The following is a 24,149-nucleotide window of genomic DNA, read 5'->3' as shown; positions in this document are numbered from 1 at the left end:
TTTATGGAAATAATTATATGTTAATAATTGATTGGAGTAAACCCAATGAGGAATGTCAAGATGACAATGATATACAGACCTCTCAAGGTCAAGTATAGGATCAAGTCAACTGTCTTCAAGCCAAAGACCTAACAGTTTTTCAGATCTGAGGAGTACACATTCTATAAGAAGTGTCATTGTGTCAAGTCTGTGAGGAATTGTATATGTTTCAATGATGTCTCATTCTTCTAAACTCAAATGAGTAGAAGCCCAATCTACTCAACCTCTCCTCATAAGAAAATCCCTCCAAACCTTGTCAAATCTTTTTTGAACTGCCTTCAATGCTAATATATCTTTCCTTAGATCAGGGGATCAAAACTGTAAACAATCATCTAAGTGTGGTCTGACTAATGCCTTGTAAAATTTTAGCAGGACCTCCTTATTTTTATACCCTTTGGAATAAAGGCTGACATTCTATGAGCCTTTACTATTACTGCGGAACCTGGGTGCTAGCTTTTTGTATTCATCCACAAAGATCTTCAAATTCCTCTGTGCTGCAGCTTTCTGCAGTTTTTTAAAATCCAGAGCCTGGATGATGGTTAGTGTAAAGAAAAGGGCATGCTCCCTTTACTTTGGATATTGTTACTGAGCATGTATATTAGGGATTTATGTCATGGTGACATGAGATCACGTAGAACAAGAGCCTGAATCTGTCAAGTTCCATATAAGATGTCTTCCTCTGTATATAGTTATTTCAATGAAGTCTGCAGCTATTGACTCGTGTGTAGACCTCATCTTACTACAGCTGACTGGTCTGATTTTTTATTCTCAATATGTAAAGAAGGGACATTATAATATGAATTCCACACCCTCCTCAGACCTTTACATTTGCATCAATTCTGAGAATAGAGAAACTGAAATAATCTGTTTCCACAATTTTGACAGTAAAGTAAAAAGGGAAGAAAAATTCACTGGCCAGTGAGGCTGCGACAAGACACATAAATTGATGATAATTACCAAAAGAACAAAGGGAAAGGTTAGTACACCTTTTGTTTCAAGGGCTGTTAGAACATAGAATATAGGATTTCGCATCAGCGAAATTGGTGGAAGAAAAATGCATAAAACATTTTAAAATAGAAACAATAAATATTCATGGCATTTAAAAGTGTTCTGAAGATCCATGCTATCCCATGTTAAGTGTTAACAGCAGATCCTAGAAACAGTTCCCCAAATTATTATAGTTCCAGTAGGATTCTTCAAATTGTCAAGTCCTGAAGTGAGGTAAGGTGTGGTGAGCTGAGGCGAGGTGAGGTAAGGGCAGGTGAGGGGAGATGAGGTGAGGGGAGGCGAGGTGAGGGGAGGCGAGGTGAGGGGAGGCGAGGTGAGGGGAGGCGAGGTGAGGGGGCAGGGAAGTGGATGAACTGGTTTCCCTTATTTGTTCATCCTTGGTCGGTCACCATAAGGTCAAATCCCTTCCCTTCAGGATACCTTTCTCCTCAGTCAATATTAATTTATGTTTTAAAGGGAGCCAACTTAACCGGTTGTCCTTCAGCAAACTGAAGAGTGAATCTATTTGTTTCAAAATGTAAGAAACAGTATGAACAATACTCACACAAACACACATACACACACAGACACACTGGAAATGAGAAGTGAGTATAGAAAATGCTGAAAGGTAAAAGATTAAGTCTCTGGGTCAATCGTGAAGAATAGTCATGAAATGTTGATAGTTGAGCAGTTGATTTTGAGATTCTTGGTTTTGCACGTGGCTGAAATTCTTTTGTCCCGTTTTCTTCTGATTGGCTTGCTGGCGAACTGACTTCTAGCTCTGAGAGCCATACAGTCCTTTACCAATTGTACAGGACTGACCAGCAGGTTGTTCTTCAACTGTGACCCTATGACTCACTAATGCTCACATCCAGGCTAGTACACGAGTACCTCAGCTGACAAGCATACCTGCATCCACTAGTACACACACTAGGGTTGAATTTAATACTGACCTGTGTTCTTGCGTATTATTAACAAAACATGTCCCTCAACCAGATTGCTATCTTTTCATTTATCATGTTCATAGTCTGAGGTAACTTGTAGGGGATTGTTATTGAGTTTTTAGTCTACTTTCTTCCTTTTAGGTTAATTGCTTTGAAGATTCCTTGATACCAAATGTAACATTCCAAGGCTTCTCTTTCTCTCTGGACAGCCACTGAAGTTACATTCACAGTTATCCGGTTGTATCAGTCCCCTTCTAATGTTGGAATTAAGTTTGATGTGTCCATAGGTGATCTAAGTTAATGGTAGGCTAATACATAATGCATGTGTCATACTTCCTTCCTGCATGACTGCCAGAATTTGATTTTCCATCAGTTGCCATACACACAGGCTTCCATATATTTAAGTTGCACTACTGCCAAAGTAAGGAGGTCTTGTGCGACAATGTTCGTGTCCCTGCCTCTGTGCCAAAAGCTCTAGTTTCAAATCCCACCTTAGGACTTGATGGTCAAGGAAGGTGCATTCATAATGAGATCAAATAGTTTGAGTCCAATCCAATAAATGCCAATGACAGTGGCAGGAGTGGGAGAGAGAGAACCCAGGAGTATTTGTATAGCAGAAAGTGTTGATTGGTGACAATATCAAACTGGGGGAAATAACTTAGGACTTAAACGCTATCTTGTGCCTTAGTGATGTGAAGCAGAGAAAACACTTGTTTATGTCATGATTTGGAGATGCCGGTGTTGGACTGGGGTGTACAAAGTTAAAAATCACACAACACCAGGTTATAGTCCAACAGGTTTAATTGGAAGCACACTAGTGTTCGGAGCGCCGCAATTGTGGCCTCCACGACCACCTGATGAAGAAGCGGTGCTCCGAAAGCTAGTGTGCTTCCAATTAAACCTGTTGGACTATAACCTGGTGTTGTGTGATTTTTAATCTTGTTTATGTCTATTTGTATGGTTAGATTCTCCTGAAACAGCTTGTCACCAGAGTCTGCTCTGTAACAAACATGCCCTACCAAGACATCTTTCTGCTCTTATTGCCTGGCAATGTTGTATAAGAAGGCTACCATGTTGGTAACCAATGCACTTGCCACATTATACATACACTGTCTACTATCATCACAGCCTGGAATTTGAACCCAGAGATTCTGGCTTAAAGATGGGACACAGCACCACAGACCTCTGCAGGGGAAATAATTTAAAAATCTACAACATAGAATTGCTGTATAAAAACAAAAAAGAGATCCTGTCTTCTTCAAGGAAACTTTAAATTGTCGTTTCACCCATTGCATATTGTATCTTTCAGGCTTCTAATTGTTTAAAGGCTGAAGAATAGTGTAAGCTGACTACTAATTTTCCACAGACATTTCCTGAACTAAATTACGCAGCCAACTCTCATGATGTGAGGTAAGATGACTTTACCCTGAGAGCTGCTCACTGACAAAAAATAAATATCAGGAAGATTAATAGATACAGTGAGCTGAGCCTGCACATCCCCAACCACAACTTATTTAAAGATGTTAGTAAATCACTGTTAAAGTGCTTGGCCTGGAATCTGCTCCAATTCATAACTAAGAATATTTCAGCCACATATGCAATGGAGAGAGACACAAGTATCAGTGGCTGTTCCAACCCACTCTATTTCCACATCATGTCTCAAATTTATAGGGGTACGCTCGCACGAAAACAGACCATCATTCAAACGTAGGACTGACAGCCATGCATCTCAAATCACCATGTACATAGCATACAGAAAGACTTTTCAGACACCTCTCTGCAAGCAACCACAGTTTTGCTTTGACATATCCCCAAATCGTCATTTGGCATCTACAGGGACTGGGCTCATAACTTTAAATATACAGCTACACCTGCAAACGCAAAAGCAATTTTCACTAGTGTGTGTATATGAAAAAAAATTATGTAATTAATGATCAATGTTATTATTATTGACTAGCTCATGGCAAAATAATGTCAGTTCATAACAGAAGAATACGGAATGCATGAATCAAGAGGAAGGAATGAAGGAAGGAATGACAGAAGGAAAGAAGAAGGAGAGAAGGAACTTGCCAAAGTGCTTTGTCGCCAAGGTAGTAGAAGTATAATCACTTTTGCACAATAGTTATACAGTCATTTGGTGCCTCACAGCTCGTCAGATTGAGGACGACCCATATAAGGTCACCGAGACTGACAGTAAATTAAATTCAGGGGAGGACGTATTGCAATCACAGAGGAAAAGGAGGTGGAGAATGAAGGGATTGGCAGGATGGGAATAACCACATTATGTTTAGGCAGTTCTCAAGAAGGGTCACTGGACCCATAACATTAACTGTGTTTTCTCTCCACAGGGGCTGCCCAACCTGATTTCTGATTTTGTCACCGTTCTGCCATGTTTGCTGACATCTGTAACTGCAGGCAACTACGCATGTGAGCACATTGCACATTTTTGGAAAGCATGTGCGCATGGTTCCAAACAATACATCATCGTGTAGGATTTACAGGGAAGATCATGCAATTTTAAGATGGATTTGAGCAGGGAGAAGAGGGAATGCTGGATGTGGGATGAGGAGGGAAGAGAAGCCAGAAGCCATGGGGTTGGAGGGAGACAAGGAGGACCCAGGAGGCCATCTCCCCCTGTGTTTCCTTCTTTCATGTTGCCCTCCCAGCTCTCTTTCCTCTCAACTCCTTTGAGGTCGCGACGCAATCTCCCCTGGGTCTTGATCTCCCCTTTCTCCCCACTTTCCAGGAGCCAATACTCCCCTCCTTCTGAGTCCCATTCCTCTCCTCTTCTTCCCTGATTCCTATCTCCCCACGGGCCACATCCGCTTGAAACTGAGTGTATGCGCACACACAATTTAAAGGGGGTGATACTGTGCCTGTGCCTATGTCAGTCTTAGGGCTTGGCAGAGTAATCCCTGACAATTTCTGGCTTCAGAAAAACAGCACCTAATGCCACATGGCTGCACCGTTTCTCCTGAATTATCCAATAACCTTTAGAGCATTCACCGCAGGGATATGGTGCCTGGTGACAGCACTCTTCCAAGTCAGTGCTCGTGTTTATTGCCAAAGGTCATGAGGCAATAAGGTGACCATTTGCGTCTCCAGGCCCTAACCTCCCCATTAATTATATAACATTGCATCACAGATATTGAATAGAAACAGGCCATTCTGCCCAATCAGACCATTCTGACATTTATGCCGCAATGATAAGTTGTTCAAAGAGCCAAGAAGGTGGTGGTGGATGGAGATTGTATCAGACTCTTTTCAAACACACAGTGGAGCCTTTAGACTGTCCTGATGCTTGCACATCCATGGTGAGGAGGAGGTGGCCAGAAGGCTGCAAATTGTGGAACCAATGTAGAGCACAAAGGGGAAATGATCTCAATCCGAAGGCTCTCCCCAGGCTAGGAGTGTCCCCACCCCTCACTAATACCTGGACATCTTCCCTACTCAGTTAGCCTTAACCCACTCTTCACTCACTTCTCTACACCTCACTGGACTGGCCAATATGGAGCTACAGGATTGACTGTGACCCACTCCCTGGACAGCAGAGGCATGGACCTCCTCCCTAAGTACATCCTGACTGGATGCCTGACTATGGCCCTGGATTGGTACTTGGAGTTGCCCCTTTCTGTGCCAGGAGCCTCTTACTAAGGGGTGTCTCCATGGATTTCAGTGAGGACCATTCCCAGATGACATTGAGCCATGGCTGCTTGCTTGCTGCACATGCAATCTGTTTGCTGGGTATGCTCCTCACCCATGGTGGGAGATTGACCTCACTCTGCTGAACAACAAGGTTGACATGACCGAGGACTGCTGAGCAGCAAGGCAAACTGCCAGGTTGTGTGACAGTGCTCACTGATAAGGCCAGGCAGGAATGCTGTGAGCATGCAGGTAGGCTCTGAGCAAGTGAGCATGTGTGAGCAAGCGAGCATCCCTGAAATGCAGGCAGATCCAAACCATGAGCTGGTGTTATGTCCTTACAGCAGCCTTTCAAAGCTAGTAACTAGTGTGCCATGCAATGCTGGGTCTGTGCTTCCTAAGTGTCCTGCAACTGAAATGGAGAGGTGCCATGGGAATCCTGAGGGGTGGTAATCATCACATACCAGTGTGCGTGTGGCTGTTGCCCATGGATCATGCCTGAAGACACTGTTGTGTGGTGAGGAACATAGAGAATGTTTGAAGTCAGTGATGAGCTGACTCCAGGTCCCTGCTCTGACTTTCATGTTGAGAATTGTCAGTGTTGAGTTTGCTTGCAGTGGGCAATAGGATGAGATGCTGCATAAAACGAAGTGAGATTTGCAGTTGACAATATCTTAAACAAGCAATAAACCCCTTCATAGGCATTTCGCCGCTCCCTAGTGAGAATATTGCCTTGATGTCAGAACTTGCTTAAAAGATGCTCCTAACATTGGAATGGGCCTCTCCAGATTTCTCGCACAATTGTGCCATATGTCTCATGACAATCCAAGTCAGACTCCTACAAGATACCACCCACAGAAAATAGGGGCTAGAATAGGCCATTCTGCAAATTAATATGATCATGACTCATCCTCTATCTCAATACCATTCTCCCAATCTCTCCCAATGCACCTTGATATCTCTAGTGTTTAGAACATGGTATATTTCATAAAAATAGTCAGTGAATAGGCCTCCGCTGTCTTAAGTGGTAGAGAATTCCACAGGGTGACCGCCATCTGAGTGAAGATATCTCCTTATCTCAGACCTAAATGGTATACCCTGTATCTGGACAGTGTGACCCTTGCTATAGACCCTTCCCCTATTCTAGCTAGGGTGAATACCATCCATGCATCCAGTCTATTCAAGCCCTGTCAGAACATTATACTTTGTACAATGTAATGTCCTCTCAAGAGAACACAAATTTAGTCAACCTAGTTTTGCTTTATATGATAATCTTATGAAATGGGTGCCTCTAAGTGTCCAGAATAGTACTCTGTGTGTATACATATAGCTTTCCTGTGCTAAGATTGCTGTCATTAGCAGTTACAATGACTCAATTGAGCATTAGGATGTGTAAGCCTGGCATTTGGCCCATGGCTTTCCATATGCAAATTAAATTCATCAGGCTCTCAATAGTCAATCCTTTAGTCCTTAAAGGGAGGTACGTTAATTGTTTTTCACTGAACCTACTCCCTCCCAGCTCCACAATCCATTGTCTCTGCTCTCAAGTAAGGTCAATGAACTGCCTAATTGGCCCCAAATTGATTTGTCTCCAGTCCTTTGGGTGCAATCCAAACTGTAAGCCACTGAGTCCAGAGAAAAGTTGCAGAAAAGCTGAAGTGATTTCATTCTTTGGGATATTCTGTGGTTAACTCTCTTACTAACTGGTGAACTGAATGATCAGACTTTCCATGTGGGACTGTCATTAAAAACTCCAAGTCTGTCAGACTTGCTGATGGTCAAATTCACTTGCGTCGGTTGCCACATGCATACACCAGGCTTGCCAGATCCAGCTGAACCTAGGAAACTTTCAGGTCTCAGATGCTTTCTCTAATACAGCTTGTCATATGAATTTATATCTCAGTTTTTAAAAAATATGTATACTTCCTGTAATTTGGCACAAAATTTGCTTAACTGTGATAAACAAGCAAAATATATTTCCAGATGGAAACTGAATCATCAGTTCATGATTCCAATCAATTAATACCTTGTTACTGTGTTGTTTGTATTCCTTCTCTAATGCCTCTCCAACACCATCCAGCAGGGCACTATTTAATTTACTGTAATCTGAGAATCCGTTGCAATCTCCTCTGTTCCTGTTCCTGCACTATAACCTTTGGTTTATCTTTGGCCCTTTCTTATTTCTCAGCCATGTGCTGCCTTCATCAGAAAGCACGGTATCAATTTCCCCATGTATGTTGGTTACACCCAGTTCTCCCTCACTACTACTTCCTTTGATCACCCCAATGCTTCCAAATTGTCAGTCTGCTTATGTAACATTTGGTACTGGATAGGTGGAAATTGCAAACACGACAGCCTTATTCAGTTGCAAACATTATAGTCTTGTTCAATGGCAAACGTTACAGTCTCGAAGAAGAAAGGTTGTCAGAATAATTGCAGCAATTACAGGCCAGCCAATTTACCTTTGATGGTAGTGTTTATTCTGGACATAGACTCTGTTGGCCATGAGGTGAACAGGAAGGATACCCTTCCCCTCAATCCACAAAAGGCTGTCTGCTGAGCCAAACATCGACTGCACTTGGAGGACTATCAACTTGGTGAAAGATGCTGTCTGGTCTTTCACCTGCCATTCCCACCATGTAGCATGGACACATCCCATTGCTGGTCAAATATCAGTGACGTAGGGAGGAGGACCTTAAGTGGTTGTTACTTTGGCAGAGAAAGATCTCAAAAGACCTAAGGGTGAGCAGGCCACATGATGCTTCCCCCTCCTCTGGTAAAATATCACAGTAGGTTCAAAGTTGATAGGCATGGCCCAACACTATGGTACCCATCTTTACAGAATCTCTGCCTGCCTGGAAATCAGGGTGTGGCAATGGAGACAATATACTTAACTCTAACCACAGGGAAAAATAAACAGGTCCAAGTGGGAAATTCCTTTTCGCACTCAATGTCAGGAGAAATTCCATCCCGTTCTCCAAAGCAAACAAAAGGGTGTTTACTTGATAAAGGCACTTATAATTTTAAAAAATAAGGGGTCCCCCCATTTAAAAACAGATAAGGAAGAATTTCTTCAAGGTGCTCTTAATCTTTGGCATTCTCTATCCCAGACACACAGTGAACTGAATATATTCAAGGCTGAGTTTGAAAGATTTTTCTTTAATGTATGAGGGAGTCAATGGTTATGATGTTGAGGGTTGTTGGGACTTGGGGGAGGGTTTGGTATACAGCAGACATGAAAGTGGAGTTATGACCATAATCAGATCAGTGATGTTCTTATGGAATGTTGGAGCAGGTTAAAGGAGTCTGAATGGATTACACCTACTCCTATGTTTCATATGTTCTTATATCCAATTCAGCAGTCTAATACCCCAGGAATTTCTTTAAACATTGAATGGCTGATCTGTGGATCTGTCACTTGGAATTTATTTCCACTTTATGTATGATTTTTAAAAAAAAAGACAGCTAGTGCTGTCAACTTGATTTCAGGGTCATGCTATGTGCCTTAAAATACGTTCTTGGCAACTCTTGGCTTACTCCCATGGCCTGCAGAAAATGGAGATTTTGTTTTAAGTTGAAGAGCTGTTCATCCAACTACAAGCACTGTTTACAGATCGGATATAATTTCACAGAGTTTTGTTGAGAAATAATATCTTTAATACTTCCCTCAAGAAAGTATTGTCATTTTTGTTTCATGACGATCAAATGTTTGAATTACAGTGTTCATGGAAAAATGGATTTGCAGATTACTAGCTGCAAATGGCAAGTAAAAATTCCATAATCCCATCTAATAAAAAAAAATCAGTCTGCCTCAGTTATTGTAAACCAATGGCCCTGGCGACAATTTCTTTCTTTGACAGTAAACAGCCTGGTACATGGATTTATTCTAAGCAGCAGCAGTAATGGCCTATAAAAGACAACAGTTTTAAAAGCCGAAGCTTACCAGAACTGAACGTGTTGCCAGTCAAGAGTTTGAGCACTCAGCATCATCTGCTAGTTGAATCTAACTATGTCATATAAAGAGACTTTGTGCTATTGAGGCAAATCAACTCATTTGTACATTTAGCCTTATGTCAGATCCCTCTGCTTATTGTTTTACTCATGTGTCCACTTCCTGGTTGGGTGCACTTCCAACAGCATTCAAGAAGACTGATGCCATCCAGGTCAAAGCAGTCCACTTGGTTGGCACTCCGTCCATTATCTTCAACATTCACAACCTCCAAGATTGACGCAGAGAGGCAGTAGCACACACCATCTACAAGACACATTGTAGCAACCTACCAAGGCTCCTTTGACAATGCCTTCCAAATCCATGACCTCCAGCACAAAGATAGAAGCTGCATGAGAGTGCCACCACCTGCAAGTTCCTTTCCAAGTCACACTCTCCATCCTGCCATGGAACTATACTGTCACTCCTTTAGTGTCATTGGGATGGAATCCTGGAACGGGAGAAGCCAAGAAGTTAGCTCATGACCAGCTTCTCAAGAGGCGTTAGGGATGGGCAATAAATATTGGCCTAACAGATGATGCTCACATCTGTGAAAATATCTTATGAAACAATCCGGCAGTCCCCTTGTGTAGAACTGCTAATGTAAATGTTTTATTTTCAGCCAGATGTTTGACAGCCTGATGGCATGTTTCTAGGATTATCATCAAGCTAGTTTATGATGTTCACTTTAGTGGATTACTGTTGTTTCCAATCAGCAATCATACCAGGGTCTGTTACACTAAAAGATAGGCTGAAGATTCAGCTGCAAGGGCGCACTGATTACATTGTGGAGGTTAAACTGAGTAAACTGCAAAAGAAATTAGGAATATCAACAAAACTGACCATTAACTGAACCTTTAGGGAATATGTGCAGGTCGATTTATGAGGTGAAAAAACTTCTTTAAGGGCAAATATCTAAAACTAATGGCAGCCATTGGAAGGACAATGGTGAGGGTGGTCAGTAGGAGCAGCAAATGACAATTAGAAGGGCAATTACATGCAATCCTATTGCAACCTCCCAATGGCAACGCATTATTTCTGGGTCTAAAGTATCTTTTCGGGCTGGCAGCAGATTTGGAACATTTACTGGTTTGGAAGCCAAAGAGATTGCTGTGACAAAATGTAAGGTTCCTTTGTTTATGAGATCAATAAACATTGAAGTGTTTGTGTAGTCGCCCAGTGATGCATTATTTCTCCTTATTTAGATCTGACATTTGTTTTATTACTCATAACTTCAGCTACAGTTTCATAATGTGTGTGATTTTACATCTGACAATCTCTCAGTTTTAAAATTCTCTTCCTTGTTTTCAAATCTTTCCATAGCCTCACCTCTCTCTATCACTGTAACCTCCTCCAGACCTACAACTCCCCAAGATATCTGCATTCCTCAAATTCTAAAGTCCTGCATATCCTCCATGTTACCTGCTCCATCATTGATGACTGTGTCTTCAGTTGCCAAGACTCTAAACACTGGAAGCCTTAAACCTCTACACCTCCCTAACTACTGTTTAAACTCACCTCTTTGAATAAGTTTTCAGCTGTTCTAGTAACTCCTGATTTCTTGGCATTAAAACCCCTTTGATATCATACCCTTAATAGGTTCCTTGAATGCTTTACTTTGTGAAAAGGACCGATACAAAAAAATATTATTTGTTGTTGCTACTGTATGTCCAAAATGTTGGAAAGCTAGGAGGAGTCATTGAGAGAATATAAGCCATAAAACATGGTTTCTGAGGTAGTGCTGCAAGTTTCCAATCAGTCCATCAAACATGGTTACCTTTGTAAATGGTAAGTTCTAGCCATGTTTTCAACACATCAACAATCACAACTTACCTTTATATCAATGAAATGGTTTGAAAGCACGACAAAGTAGGATTATAAAACAAAATGTGACATTGAGCCTCAGACAGAGATACTAAGTCGAATTATCATAAATTTAATTAAGGGGACAGATTTTAAGGTGTGTCTTCAAAGAGGAAAGTGAAATTGGGAAGTCGTAAAGTGGGAATTTGAGAGCCTGGGTAATTGAAGGCATGGCGGTCAATAAAACATAGAAAAGTACAGCATCGAACAGGCCCTTTGGCCCACGATGTGCTGAGGTTTAATCCTAATGTAAAATATAATAACTTAATCTACGCACCTCTCAACTCACTGCTATCCATGTGCATGTCCAGCAGTCGCTTAAATGTCCCCAGTGACTCTGCTTCCACCACCAACGCTGGCAGCGCATTCCATGCATTCACAACTCTCTGTGTAAAGAACCTTCCTCTGACGTCCCCTCTATACGTTTCTCCTAATATCTTAAATCTGTGACCCCTTGTACCAGTCAATCCTGCCCTGGGCAAAGGTCTCTGGCTAATGACTCTATCTATTCCTCTCATTATCTTGTATACCTTGATCAGGTCACCTCTCCTCCTCCTTCTCTCCAAAGACAAAAGTCCGAGCTTATTCAACCTTTCTTCATAAGGCAAGCCCTCCAGTCCAGGCAGCATCCTGGTAAACCTCCTTTGCACCCTCTCCAAAGCCTCTGTATCTTTCCTATAGTAGGGCGACCAGAACTGGACACAATATTCTAAGTGTGGTCTCACCAGGGACTTGTAGAGCTGTAGCAAAATCTTGCGGCTCTTAAACTCGATCCCCCATTAATGAAAGCCAAAACACCATATGCTTTCTTAACAACCCTATCCACTTTGAGGGATCTTGTTACCTCCTCAAAGAACTCAATATGATTTGTGAGGCATGACTGCCCCTCTCGAAGCCATGCTGACTGCCTTTAATCATGCTATGCTTTGCCAAATAGTCATAAATCCTATCCCTCAGAATGCTTTCCAAAACTTTGCTGACCACAGACGTAAGACTGACTGGTCTGCAATTGCCAGGGATTTCCCTATTACCCTTCTTGAAAAGAGGAACAACACTCGCCTCCTTCCAACCCTTGGGTACGACTCCCATGGAGAGTGAGGAGGCAAAGATCTTTGCCAGTGGATTAGCAATCTCCTTTCTCGCTTCCCAGAACAGCCGCGGATAAATCTGGTCTGCTCCTGGGAACTTATCAATCTTAATATTTTCCAAAATTTCCAGCACATCAACTTCATCGATCTTGATCTGGTCAAGCCTGTATCCTAGCTCCTCAAAATTCTCATTCACAACAAGGTCCCTTTCCTTAGTGAAAACTGAAGCAAAAAATTCATTTGGAGCAATCATAATTTCGATTGAACAAATGGCCAGAATTAAAGAGTTTGAACAAAAATAAGGCAAGCAAAGGACACTGACTAAAATAGAATGGCAGTGAACATAAAAGGCAACACAGAAATCTTCTTTTGACATGCACATGGGTCGAAATGGCAAAGTGCATTCTAGTTGCAGAGTTAGAGGGTGATACGTGCTCAAAAAACAGAACAGGACAGGGCTAGAATAATTTATTCATACTTTTTGTCAGTGTTTACTCAATACTAACAAAATACTGATAAAGGTCGAGATGGTAAAGGCAATACATAGGATGGCCATGCCTAGACTGGATAGATCTGGTCCACAAGTTAAAGTATTAAATTGGGGCAAGGCCAATTTTGATGGTATTAGACAGGAACTTTCAAACACTTATTGGGGGAAGCTGCTTGCAGGTTAGAGGAGATCTGGCCAGTGGGAGGCTTTCGAAAGCGAGATAATGAGAATTCAGGAACAGCCTGTACCTGTTAGTATGACAGGCAAGGCTGGCAGGAATGGGGAACACTAAATGACTAGAGATATTGAGGCTCGTGTCAAGAAAGAAGAGGGATTTGTCAGATATAGACAGCTGGGATCAAGTGAATCTCTTTTGGAGGACACTTAAAAGGGAAATCAGGAGGGTAAAAAAGGGACAAGAGGTAGCTTTGGTAGGTAAGGTTCAGGAGAATTCACAGAGATTCTACAACTATAGTTAGGGCAAAAGAGTAACTAGGGAGAAAATAGGGCCCCCTAAAGCCTACATGTGGAACCACAGGAGATGAGAGTGAAAATCTAAATGAATATTTCACGTCAGTGTTTACTGTAGAGAAAAACATGGAAGCTAGGGAACTCGGGGAAATAAATAGTGATAGCTTGAAAAGAGTCCACATTTCCGAATAGGAGGTGCTGGATGTCCTAAAATACATAAAGGTAGATAAACCCCAGGACATTGCAGGAAGCTATGGAAGAAATTGTGGGGTACCTAGCAGAAATGTTTGTGACATTGACAGCCATTGGTGAGGTGCCAGAAGACTGGAGGGTGGCTAAATTTGTGCCATTATTTAAGAAAGGCTGCAAGGAAAAGCCAGGGAACTACAGACAGTTTTTGGAGGGGATTCTGAGAGACAGATCTACATGCATTTGGAAAGGGGTTGATTAGGAATAATCAACATGGCTTTCTGCATGGGAAACCATGCTGAAATCCATATAGACAACGTCTACCACTCTGCCTTCATCTATCTCCTTGGTCACCTCATCATGTTTTTTTCAGCAGGGCATTTGACAATGTTCCACATGGTAGATAAGTTAGCAAGTTTAGATTACATGAATACAAGGATAACTAGCCAGCTGGATACAAAATTGACTTGAAGGTAGGAGATAGAGGGTGGTGGTGGTGAAGGACTGCTTTTCAGACTGGAGGCCTGTGAACAGCAATATGCTGCAAAGATCTGTGCTGGGTCTACTGTTATTCATCCATGATTTGGATGAGAATATAAGAAGCATTGTTAGCAAGTTTGTGGATGACACCAAAATTGGTGGTATATGGGACAGTGACAAAGGTTATCTAAGAGTACAAAGAGATCTTGATCAACTGAGGTATGGCAGATGGAATTCAGTTTAGATTACTGCGAGATGTTGGATTTTGGTAAGAGAAACCAGGGCAGGACTTACACAGGTAATGGTAGGGCCCTTGGGTAGTGCTGTTGATCAGATAGACTTAGGGCTGAAGGTACACAGTTCTTTGAAAGTGGCTTCATAGGTGCACAGGGCGGTGAAGAAAACGTTTGGTATGCTTGCCTTCATCGATTAGAGCATTGAATACAGGAACAAACAGGAGGCTGGAAGAACACAGCAAGTTAGGCCGCATCAGGAGTTGGAGAAGACAATGTTTTGGGTATTAACCCTTCTTCAGGACAAGAAGGGTTATACCCAAAACATCGACTTCTCTACCTCCTGATGCTACCTGGCTTGCTGTGTTCTTTCAGCCTCATGTTTGCCTGCTCTGGATTGCAACATCTGCAGTTTTTTCTTGTCTTATTGAGTACAGGAGTTGGGGTCTCATGTTACAGCTGTACGAGACATTAGTTAGGCCACATTTGGAGCACAGTGTCAAATTCTGGATGCCCTACTATAGGAAGGATCTTGTTGGAAAGGATGCAAAAACGTGTTACATTGATTTACATGTACGTTATTTACATTGATTTACACTGTACGTTTTACAGTGGTTGGATAGGCTGAAACGTTTTCTCAAAAGGAGCATATAAAATCGTGAGGGGCATAATAATATGAATAGCCAAGGTCTCTTCCCCAGGGTAGGGGAGTCCAATACTAGAAGGCATAGGTTTAAGGAGAGGGGGGCACGATTTAAAAGGGACCTGAGGGGCAACATTTTCACATGGAGTGTTGTGTCTATACGGAATGAGCTGCCAGAGGAAGTGGTCGAGACCAGTACACTTACAATAATAAAAAGTCATTTGGATGGGTATATGACGTGGAAACATTCAGAAGAATATGAGACAAATGCAGGTAAATGGGACTGGATCATGTTAGAAGACCTGGTCAGCATGGATGAGTTGGGTGAAGTGTCTGTTTCTGTGCTGTATGACTCTATGACTACAAGTCACCTGGGTCAGATGGCATGTATACAGGTTACTGAACCAAGTAGGGGTGGAGATGACATAAGTGCTTACAATAATAATCCAATCTTCTTTAGCAGCAGAGAAAGTTATCAGAGAGATTGCAAAATGATGGGCATAAAATAATTTTTGGCCATAGGACATGCTTCTGCATAAAATCCTAGTTATAGAACATTATTTCAAAAGCTGCTCAATGATACCAAACTTGGAGGAGTGGCAAACAGTGAGAATGATACAGAGCTGCTTATCCAGGACATCGATAGTTGAGATGAATGGGCACCCAAATGGCATATAAAATTTAACACAGAAGTACAAATTGATTCATTTTAGCAAAGTGATAGTGAGAAGCAGTACAAACATCATCCCTCAGAGCTATAGAGTGTGTAGGGACAAAGGGAATTTGGTATTCATTAATGTTGATCCATGGAGGTGGCAGTCCATATTGAGAGACAAATTAACAACGCATAGGAGTTATAAATGAATAGATGTGTTGAGTACATAACCAGTGAAGTAATGAGCTTTATAAATCTCAAATTAGATTACTGTATCTAGCTCCAGTCACAACACTTTAGTGGGATCTTTGATAAGACACAGAAGTGATTTATCAGAATGGTTCCAGATCTGAAGGATTCTATCTGCAAGATTAGGCTGACGAAGCTGGGATTGCTCTTGGAACATAGGATAATGATGGGAGATTTGATACAAAGTTATCACAGTTTTAGATAAGATGGACAAGCAAGTATCTGTTCCCATTAGCTTTTGTACAAAGACTAAGTTTACACACTGCATGTAATCTTAAAAAAAAAGTAAGGTTTTTGGTTAGAATGTAGTGGGTTGTCAAGAAGCATCTTTTTGAATTCAGTGAGTGGTGATGACCTGACACATGTTGCCTACAATTGTGATGGAAGCAGATATGATCAATGTTCTCAAAAGTATGGTGAGACACGTTTTTAAAGAAAGATTTGTTCTGTCCTGTATCTCTTGAAGACAAATGTTATAAATCTGGTGCCGAGGTGTCTGCTGTGTGGAAAGCTTTGGGTTTTTTTAAAGTAGACAAAAGCAGCATGAGTGGATGGAGGCAGAGTCACACAAGTTGCTTTCCATTGTTGAAGTTGGGGTTATGAGTGGAAGCTGTGAAATACAGCTCTCTCTGCTGCTGCTGCAAAAGCTTGAATTCCCTCTTTCCTGCTAGATTAATTCTTTTGGTATATCATTCCGCTGGACTGTAGACATTTGCAGCTGAGGGAAGTCTGTTCTGCTGAATTTGTTTTTGCAAAGGATACATTTAAGGGGTGCTGCTATAATGGAAAAGTTGATAAATAGTAGTTCATTTTTTTATTAAGTATTTCAATAGCAGTAAAGTTATTCCAATTCTTTTTCTGTTTGTATTTGAACTGTGATGTAAGAATGAAGTCTGTTTTGTTTAAAGCCTAGTAGTTTGACCAACTGCATCACATCTGGAACACAGGGCCTTACCCTAGCATTGAAATAAGATAAAAGTTCAGATCTAGGTTATCTCCTCAATACGTTTGGAAGGCATTTGGTCTGGTCCATAAAGAAAGAGAATTGGGTAGGAATTCGCGGAAATAATATTGAAGAGCAATGGTTTGGGCAATGACTGACTGGATTGTTCTACAGAGTTGACTGAGAAATGATGGACTGAATGGCCAAATTCTGTGCTGTAATGACTGACTTCCTGGTGTTTATATTGTTTTATGAATCTGAATGGTGTCTCAAACTTTATCTTGGCAAGAGAAACAAACTCAAGGGAACAACCTTCTGATATTTTACTGCCAATTTGTTTAAGTTTTGATTATTCCAAACCCTGCTCCTATCATATGTGTTTATTCAATCCAATCACTTGTTCTTTTCCCAGGTTGAACAGCTTCACTTTTAATCGCCTTTCTCTCATGGAGGTTTCTACTTCATGCCACCTGAGTAATTAATATGAGCAGTTTTCATTGAATTTGTATTTGCATTCAGGTAAGTCGTTTAAACATAGTTGATTGCATATCAGATTTTCTCATTTACTCATTCACGGGTGTAGGCCTTGCTGGCTGACCCAGCATTTTTTGTGTGTCCTTAAATATATATAGAGAGAGGGATAAGACAGGGTGTAACTGCTGTACAAGCAATGCCAGATGCGGTATAGGAGATCCCGGGCTTGATCGATACAAACAGCAGCAAATTAATTTAATGGTTGAGGACATAAATGGCTAGACATACATAAATGCACAATTTTAGTAGCTAAGGTTGAAGTTGCAGTCTTATGTCAATATAACCAATTTGTAAAACACAGTTAACCTGAAGTCAATGGGAATCGGGGGAAACCTCTTCAGTGGCTGCAGTCGTACTTAGCAAAAAAGAAATTCAATTGCAATTGTAGGAGACCGATTTTTCCAATCCCAGTATATTGGTGCAGAGATTTTCTGCGTCATGTCATGGGTCCAGCTATCTGCAGTTGCTCCATCAATCATTTTCCCTCTATCTGAAAGTTCAGAAATCAGGATATTCATTGACGGCTGCACGGTATTTAGACATATTCAGTTTGAGATATTTTCCCAAATCTACCTGTTCAGAGATGTCATTACACACTTCTGAAGCAGATGGGACTTGGACCCAGGACATCTGATTCAGATGATGTGGAGGTGCTGGTGTTGGATGGCGTTGTCAAAGTTCAAAATCACACAACATCAAGTTATAGTCCAACAGGTTTATTTGGAAGTACGAGCTTTCGGAGCGCTGCTCCTTCATCAGGCAGCTACCTAATGAAGGAGCAGCGCTCTGAATGCGCTACTTTCAAATAAACCTGTTGGACTATAATCTGGTGTTGTACGATTTTGAACTTTTTAGGCATGGACACTACCACTGTACCATAAGAGCCCTCTATTCACAGCTCTACAAATAATGTTACCATCCAAGCCTCTGTCAAGAGAGACCTGGACAACATTTAGACTAAAACTGCTTGAACCCACATTGTAAAAGGAGGACGACAAAATAATGGGGTATCAAGGTCTATTTCCATTCACAGAAAGGACATTTTGAGATGCAGATTCGAAGTAATCAATGGAAGGATTAGAGCAGAGTTGAGGGGTACTTTTTCATGCCAGTCAGTTTTGGAATATGGAATTCACTCAAGGTCAGTACAAGCAGAAACCCACAACATATTTAGAATGCCCTTGGATGTGCACTTTGACTTCCTTGGGCTAAAGGACTACAGACTAAGAGCAGCAATGTGGGATAATACTGAATAGAATATCTAGTGGATGGCAGGGGCAAAGTGGGCTGAATGGTTTCCTTTAATGCCATAAATTTTCCTAGTAAGATATAGTTTAACCACAGTCCCTACCCCCGCCTCTTGTCATTCACTGACAATACCAACCCTCAACATCCTGGGGATCGCCAGAAACTTAACTAAACACCCAAATAATTACTATCGCCACCAAGGCAGGTCAACACCTGGGAATTGTGAGGGTAGCAATTTACTTCTGTCTTCCTAAAGCCTGCATACCCTCTAAGTCAAGAGTCTGATGGAACTCTGTCCATTTACCTGGATGAATGCAGCTTCAACAACACTCACAGGACCACTGCTGAGTATCAAACCACCCTTTCCAGGCTTTCACTAACCTCACATCCTCTACAGAGCTTCTCTCCACAATGTTCCCTCCTCATAGTCCCCCAACCTCAAGCACCTACCCACCAAAGTCCACAACAGGAATGTCCATGTGGAACAGCATTGCCATTTGCTCTTGCTCCATTGAATTTTGTTCCTTATATTTTAACTCTATTTTTTTCTCCTTTTCTCCAGTCTCTTCCATTTGATTCTATGACCCTTCTGTTGCTCTCCATTGTTTTAACAATTTACAGTTTCTTAATTGCTCCTCTTTACTTTCCGTGAACTTAATCTCTACATCTCCAGCTCCTCCATTAGGGCAGTCTGAAGGTTTCTGTTTCTTCCTTGAATATAGGTCTGGAGTCAATGGAAGTCAAGTGGAAATATTTCTACTGGTTGGAGTATTACCTTGCACAAAGGAAGGTGATTGTAGTTATTAGGCACTACATCACTACACAGGCTCTTCAGCACTGCGTTCAAACATCTTCAGCTGCTTCATCAATGACTTTCCCTCCATCATAAGCTCAGACTTGAATAGAGTTCCCATTCATGACTCACCCTGTTCCATCATGTTCTCCAATTGAATAGTTTCTCCTATAACTTGGCTCACATGCTCCAATAAAATGTGTTGCTTTTCCTAGTATCACTTCCTGCCCCCACTTCCAGTGTATAAAATCCATCACATTTATACCTTCCTCCAGTTCCAAAGAAGAATCATAATCGATTCAAAACATTAACTGTTTCTCTCTGCAGACCTGCTGAATTTTTCCCATACTTCCTGTATTTATTTCAGATTGCCAGCATCTGCAATAGTTTGCTTATGATTCTGAAGGGGCTTGACAGGCCAGGCACGAACAGGCTGCTTCCATCGTCATGGAAACGCAAAGGGTGTTCATGTAGGGCTAGGATAAGCAGAAATTTCTTCACTCAATGAGCTGTGAATCTTTGGAATTGTCTACCTCAGAAGCTTGTGGATGCTCCGTTGTTGAATATGTTAAAGATTGCAATGGATTTTGTTCTCTCATCTCTTTGATGCTGAGAAGTGTGGCGCTGGAAAAGCACAGCAATTCAGGCAGCATCCGAGGAGCAGGAGAATCGACGTTTCGGCATAAGCCCTTCATCAGGAATTTTGGTGGGGGGAAGGGATTTGAGAGATAAATGGGACGGTGGAGGCAAGTTGGTGGGAAGGCAATATGCAGATGCAGGTGGAGGGGGGTGATAGTGATAGGTCAGAGGGGAGGGTGAAGCAGATAGGTGGGAAGGAAGATGGACAAGTAGGACAGTTCAAAAGGCAGTGGAGAGTTGGAGGGTCGGATCTGGGATGAGGTGGGGGGAGGGGAGATAAGGAAACTGGTGAAGTCAACATTGATGCTGTGTGGTTGGCGGATCTCAAGGCAGAAGGTGAGGTGTTCTTTCTCCAGTCGTCGGGTGCCTAGGATTTGGCAGGGGAGGTTGTCCAGGACTTGCATGTCCTTGGCAGAGTGGGAAGGGGAGTTGAAGTGGTCAGCCATAGGGCAGTGGAGTTGTTTGGTGGGTGTGGTTTGGTGGTCTACTTCAGCTCTATTTCTTAGATTATTATATCCACATACAGAAAAAAAGGTTGCATTGTTTGAAAGCAGTTTGGTGAATTCTTACAACATGAAAGGAAACTGCTGAAGGGAACAGGTTGAGAATCACTACGTTATACCTCACTGGGCGAGTGTGCTGGAAATCTTAGCAGTTCAAGCTGTGATGTTGTCCCACTCTTGCTACATATCGAGACAGTCTGCTTCAGTATCTGAGGAGTTGCGAGTGGTGTCAAACATCATACAATTAACAGCAAACATTCTCACTTGTGAGCTTATGATGGAGGGAAAGTCATTGATGAAGTAGCTGAAGATATTTGAACACTGTGCTGAAGAGCCTGTGTAGTGATGTTCTGGGACTGAGATGGTTAGTGCTCCTTTACCACAAACATCTTCCTTTGTGCGAGGTAATACTCCAACCAGTAAAGATAAGTCCCACTTGACTCCTATTGATTTCAGTTATTGCTGGGGCTCCTTGATGCTGTACCTGATCAAATTAATGCCTTTCTTATCTCATTTCTGGAATTCAGTTTTTTTATCTATATTTGACCAATGTCAATGAAGTCTCCCATCACTTTGCTAATGATCACGAATGCACTGATAGTGCAGTAATTGGTCCGATTGGATTTGTTTTAATTTTTGTGCATGGCATACCCCAGCAATTTACAACATTGCCAGGCAGGACAAGCTTTGTAACTGTTGTCTCTAGCTTTCATTCATTTCTTAATAATATTGGAAATGAATCAAATTGAAAACTGGCATCTGGAATGCTGAGGACCTCAGGAGAAGGTCAAATTGAAAAGTCCTCTGGGCGCTTCTGGTTGAAGATGGATACAAACGCTTCAAACTTACCTTTTGCACTGACACGTTGATCTTCCCTTTCATTGAGGGTCTAGATATTTGTGATACATCCTCCTCCAATGAGTTGTTTAAATAAGAGTTAGGACATGGCAGATATTTAGATTTAATGCATTTGTTATGGGATCCCTTAGTCCTGCCTATTATGAGCTACATCTGCTGTTTGATGTGTAGGTAATCCTGTGTTGTAGCTTCAGCAGATTGACACCTCATTTTTGATATGGCAGGTGCTGCTCATGATATGTCCTCCAGCATGCTCCATTAAATCAAGTTTGATCCCCAGTTTGATAGTAACTGTGGAATTGAGGAGTTATGCTCAGTCATGAGGTTAGAGATTATGGTAGAAAATACTTCTTTCATTGAAGATTACCAACAGGTCTTATAGATGCATAGTTTTGAGTTGTAGATCTGATTAAACTTTATCTGACTCAGCATGGTAGACATGCCGCACAGCAAGATGAAGTACATCTTCATTGTGAAGACTGGGCTTCATCTCCGCAGAACGATGCAGCACGGACCGATGCATCTGCAAAAGGTAGTTTGGTAAGGACGGGTCAGGTACGTTTTTCTCTCTTTTTGAACAGTTGCATACCCAGCCTAGCAGCTACATCCTTTTGGATTCAACTTGTTCAATCAGTAGTGCTGCTATGGAGCCAGTTTTGGTGTTTTCCCATCTAGGGTATATTCAGTGCTCTTGTCATCCTCATTGTTTCTTCCAGTTGGTGTCCAATGTGAATGAGTACTGATCCATCCGCCAAAAAGTTGGGAGGGAGCAAGTGGAAATCAGCAGGAGGTTTCTTTGCTTGTGTGTGATCTAATGCCATGATGCCCAAATGTTGAGGACTCCCAGGGTAATCCCCTCCTGACTGTATATGCCAAGCCACCACACCTGGTGGATCCTTCCAGGGATGGTGATGGTGTGGTTGGGGATATTGTGGAGAAAGTATGATTCTGGGACTCTGACCATCTCAGCCTGTTACTTGACTCGTTTATGGAACAGCTCATCCAATTTTGGCACTGGTTCCCCAGATGCGAGTAAAATGGGCGGTTTAGGGTTCGGGGGTTGGGTTTGCCACTGTCAGTAGGTTAATACCAGCTGGTCCATCCAGGTTTATTATTTTTAGATATTGTAGTGATTTGACATGGCTGAGTGGCTTGCTAGACTACTTCAGGAGGCATTTAAACATCACTACCAGTTTGTGCACATCAATTGTACAGAAACAGCAAAACAATCTTGACACCATCATCAGCTTATGAGATGTTGCTTGAGGGATAGATAGTTGCTCAGGATAACACATCTGCTCTTTTTCAAAAGAGTGGTGCGGAATGTTTTGACATTCACCTGAAGGGACAAACAGGCCTGTTCTTTAGCATTTCATCCAAAAGACAGCATGTCTATCAGTGCAGCCCTCCCTCAGAACTATACTGGAGTGTTAACCTTGATTGTGTTGGTCAAGGCTTGGAGGAGGATTTAGAACCTACATCCACCTGACTGAATGGCAAGAACCGTACTAACTCAGCCACGGCAAACAGTTTGTGCTGATTGTCACCAAAATAAAATTGGGAAGAGATGCAAGAACAGGAGATGTTTTACTATATGTTTGCTATGAGCCATTGTGGAGGTCCTAAGTCAATGGGAAAGCAATTTGTTTGATGAACCACCGACTGGAAAAAAAGAGGTCCTGGCAGAGAAACGAAATAATGTTTTGAAAGGGTTGCTGGAATACAATGTAAACCTTCCTTCATTGTTTATGCAATTAATGAGCATTAATGCATTTGTATATTAATCCAGCATTGTGCAAACTCCCTACATTTGTATTGGGAGCTTCTTCTATCACTCACCCCGAACATTCCAGACTCAGGATACTACTAATGAAACATTCAATAATTTAAACTGGGGTCAGGATGATGGGAGAGGAAACATTACCTGGCAGTCATTTTTACCTGGGCATTTCAAAGTGGCTTTCCAAATACACCAAACTGCTACTTGTTTATAAGTTATTTAAAAGATTGTTCTTATGGTGCCATGGTACTATCCTGACCTTTGAGCCAGGAGGTCTGCATTCAAATCCCATCTGCTCCAATGGTGTGTAATAACATTGCTGAACAAAGGTTTATGCAAAATCTAGAACATATCTAAGCATGGAAGACAAAAATGCCCAAGTACAATTAAGAATAGAGCCCTGGGCTTCCATGGAATCTGGATCTTTCAGAAGGTTCCCTGAAGGTGTAGTGCAACATCTATGCCTTGGACAGGAGGTTTGGAGGGGGTCATCACAGGCTTTTTTGTGACATCTCCTGGGAATGTTCCCAAGCTGTCTCGGACCGGAGAGTGCATCGCATTGTTAGTGTTTGACATGAGGGGACGAGTCAAGGGAAAGAAAAAGGAACGCAAGTAACTTTGGAAATAAAATGTTTAGGAAAAAACAATTTTTATTAGAAAGGAAAAAGCCAGATTTTCCAGTTCAAGTGTGTTATAAATACCCAGGATGCTCAAAATGCTTGGGATCATCTGTAATTTGACCCCTCTTTCAGGCAAGTATCTGTTTCTCCCTTTTGCACTGTTCATTTATGTTTAAAATGTGCAAGGGGCATAATTTATCACTCTTATGAAGCACTGTGATACGTTGTAGTAAGTTAAAAGTGCCAAGTAAGTGTAAGTTGTTATTGTTT

The 24,149-nt window shown here is 41.7% G+C and overlaps 1 protein-coding gene across 5 annotated transcripts in view; it reads right to left on the bottom strand.

The window, feature by feature from the left end:
• Positions 1 to 24,149, bottom strand: part of LOC122552699 (muscarinic acetylcholine receptor M3-like) — a 335,328-nt gene that overhangs the window by 143,260 nt on the left and 167,919 nt on the right. Inside the window, exon 1 of one of the 5 annotated variants that reach the window (XM_043695576.1) lies at positions 9,556 to 9,625. The exons of the other annotated variants lie outside the window; for them this stretch is intronic. The gene's annotated coding sequence lies outside the window, so the exon portion shown is untranslated. Of the gene's footprint in view, positions 1 to 9,555; positions 9,626 to 24,149 lie in introns of those variants that run through there. 5 annotated transcript variants of the gene reach the window in all.

Source organism: Chiloscyllium plagiosum, chromosome 9 (assembly GCF_004010195.1).
Source record: "Chiloscyllium plagiosum isolate BGI_BamShark_2017 chromosome 9, ASM401019v2, whole genome shotgun sequence".
Classification (NCBI taxonomy): Eukaryota; Metazoa; Chordata; class Chondrichthyes; order Orectolobiformes; family Hemiscylliidae; genus Chiloscyllium; species Chiloscyllium plagiosum.
Note: the sequence above shows the minus strand (reverse complement) of the source record. Positions and strands in the feature narration are given on the sequence as shown.